The sequence below is a fragment of the Petaurus breviceps genome, unplaced genomic scaffold (assembly GCF_028583685.1).
Source record: "Petaurus breviceps papuanus isolate PSGF00001 unplaced genomic scaffold, PetGlider_PUasm1.0 90604, whole genome shotgun sequence".
Classification (NCBI taxonomy): Eukaryota; Metazoa; Chordata; class Mammalia; order Diprotodontia; family Petauridae; genus Petaurus; species Petaurus breviceps.
The window spans coordinates 4177647-4180808 of record NW_027187285.1 but is presented as its reverse complement, the minus strand read 5'-3'; the positions used below and the strand labels follow the sequence as shown (position 1 = coordinate 4180808).

General features: G+C 37.2%; 1 long non-coding RNA gene across 1 annotated transcript in view; it reads left to right on the top strand.

The window, feature by feature from the left end:
* The first annotated feature begins 371 nt into the window (after window positions 1–371).
* Window positions 372–3162, top strand: part of LOC138142816 (uncharacterized) — a 5945-nt gene continuing 3154 nt past the window's right edge. The window contains exon 1 of the long non-coding RNA XR_011163546.1: window positions 372–3162. This exon is cut by the window's right edge and continues 428 nt beyond it. This is a non-coding gene — a long non-coding RNA (uncharacterized lncRNA).

The following is a 3162-nucleotide window of genomic DNA, read 5'->3' as shown; positions in this document are numbered from 1 at the left end:
GAGTTTGCTGAAAGGTGGAGAAAAGCCCAAAGGAAGCTAGGAGTCACAGTAGCTAGAGCTGGAGGGAGGAAAAGGTGCACCCAAGGGGACAGCTAGGCTTATGAATGTTTGTTTGACCCCTGCTGTGACAGCTAGGCTTGTAAGTGTTTGTTTTCAGGAAGGCTAAAGAATGGTGTGGTTTCCTGCTGTGCTATGGTGTATTAATTTCTTTGTTGCTATGGTTGATTCGCTTTCCTGATGTTGGGATTAGGCTTGCTAGTGTCTGAATAAATGTTTTGCTTCTGTTTACTATATGGAGAGTCTGTTATTTGTGCTTCCCCGCTAAGATAAACAGAGATACTTCCAAAATCTTTGTGCTATTTACTTTTTTTCTCCTTTGGAATGGAATGGAAAAGCATTTATTATGTACTTTTTTTTCCAAGACACTCGGATATGCCCTGGGAATACAAATAGAAAATCCAGAGTCCTACTTCTTAAGGAGTTCATATTCTAATTGCTAGAGGCAACACATAAAGAGTTTTGTTTAGTTCATGGTAGATGGAAGGACCAGGTAGCAGTTAGGGAACATAGCAGGGCCTAGAGAATCTTGAAGAGAAATGTCAGGGCAGATGATTGGAGGTCAAGGGTTAGAGTAGAGAAATGTATCCTATAGAGATAGTACAAAGTTGAGAGTAGAGCCTGTGGGCATTATGACCTGGTGAGAACTTGGCAGTGGGGCAACGAGGGGTAGTTAGGGAAGTTCTTCTTGTAGTATAGTTCCAGAAGTAAAACTCCTGGGTCAAAGTGTAATAATAGTCTCATAGCCCTTGTCACATGCTGCCAAATTACTTTCTAGGAAAGCTAGACTAATTTATAATGTCACCAGCAGTGTCAAAATGTACCTATACATCCAAGCCTATTAACCTTGTGTTTTATAATTTTATTATTTTCATTTATTCTTGATAGTTTAATGGGTAGGTAATGATATCTTAAGGACTTTTGAATGTGCATTTCTTTAATTGCTTGGGATTAGATAGTCATCTCAATCTTATTTTGCATATCAATTCGCAAAATAGAATTAGTATTGGAAAACAAATTAAATTTGTGGTTTTTTTTTTTCCCTTCGAAGACCTGGAAGTACAAGTCATCCTGGTTATATTCTAGCTGTTGACCTCTTTCCATAATGAATGGCATATGAAGGTGAGTGGTGGAGATAGTATACAAGTCATATGAAATATTTAATTTGGTTTGCAACTTTTGGAAGTCGTTGCTGAAATCCTAAAGCTATTGAGCATTCCATCTCAAACCCTAAAAATATTCTGAAGGACCAGCATCATAGGGGAATAATTCAGAGTACAGATTTACCTCTAAATTTAAAAATGGAAAGGAAGAAAAAGATTTTGCACTTTGTATAGGTAGGCTTTATTTTTAAAAAGGAATGTTCATAACTCACCAGTATCAGCTTTCTACTTTGTATAATTTGCCTATAAATATCAATTACCTTTTTCAAGGTAAGTGATATTATTTTTTAATTAAATGTGATAAGTCATTCATGTGATGATTAATTTTTACATTGCCAATACTTACAAAAATAATATTGGTCTTTAACTCTTTTAGTGAAATTTTATTCAATGAAATTCAATGAAAGAATATTTTACCAAGATGAACACAAAAGAGCAAAACTATTTTAACCACCCAGTATTTCAAGATGAAAAACAGATATTAAAAGGTTTGGTAAGTTAGGAAAGCAAACCATTGCCTTGCCTTATATATATGTTAGAAACTAGAAGTTTATCAGTTTATATTATGCTGTATTCACCAAAAATCAATAAACAATTAACTCTTTCTTATCTGTCCTACTGGACAGGAGTGGTAGAAAGGATGATTTCAAACAGCAGATAGTACAATCCATATTTCATTAATATTTATTTGTCTTTGGAACACATTATGTAATTTTTCTCCCAGTAGATTTGCTTCACTGATTATGTTTGACTTGAGTTAATACGAAAAACTATTTTTGCAACACTTGTCAATAGTGAAGGAAGAGATCCAGAAATATCTTGTTGGGTGACAAGGGAGAGGAAGTTAGGGTTGGATTATGTTCTTTCCAGATGATCAGTTCTTGTAGTGGAGAGTGTTGTCGGTGGTGGTCCTTCATTTCAAAGAGAACCGTGACATCATGGGTTGATGTCTTGACTTGCTCATAAATTGGAGATTCCACAAAGTCATTAGCCTCACTCTCTCTTCCAGAGTCATTAAAGTCACGGTCAAGATGACCCAGGATGGTCCCAGATGCATTGGATGATCTTGGTGTCTTCCCATGCTTGGGGTATATAACCCCCTAACTCACTGACAGGTTTGAGGCATATCATACCAGGCGTGGCAGGTACACATGCTACAGCTTCTTGGAGCCACAGGTGAGAGCTCGGTGAAGGTGAACACCAAAAGTGGATGATCAGTCCTAGAAAGCGTTCGCACCAGAGGAATGGAACCCCCCATACACCCATTCCACAGCCACTTCCTTTGGGTAATTGAGAGTTGATTATGCTTTATGTTTGTATCTTCAATAATTTCAAGAAATCTGTGCTCTCAACGTGTGGGAGGCAGCTAGATATGAAAGCGGATAAAGTGCCCGACTTAAATTTTATTGAATACTTCTGTAGCAGTGGCAACTAGATGGCACAGTGGATAGAGCACTGTACCTGGAGGGAGGAAGATCTGGATTTGAATCAGGTCTGGATCACTAGTTATGGCTCCCTAGGTAAGTCATGTAAGCTCTTTGTGCTACTTTCATCATCTGTAAAACAGGGATAATCATAGCACCTATGTCACAAGATAGTTGTGAGAATGAAATAAGATTTGAGAAGTGCTCTGTAAAAGTTAAAATGCTATCTAATTAAGCAATTGCTATTATTGGTTTAAATCTGGTTTTACACATTAGTGTGACCCTGGACAATTCAATTTGCCTCTCAGTCTTATCGGTAAAATGGGAATTATAATAGCATTAATCTCATAGGATTGTTATATCAGATGATATATATTGCAGACTTTAAAGCTGTCTATAAATTATAAGAGATGATGATGATGATGATGATGATGATGATGATGATGATGATGATGATGATGATGGTGGTGGTGGTGGTGGTGGTGGTGATGATGATGGTGGTGGTGGTGGTGATGATG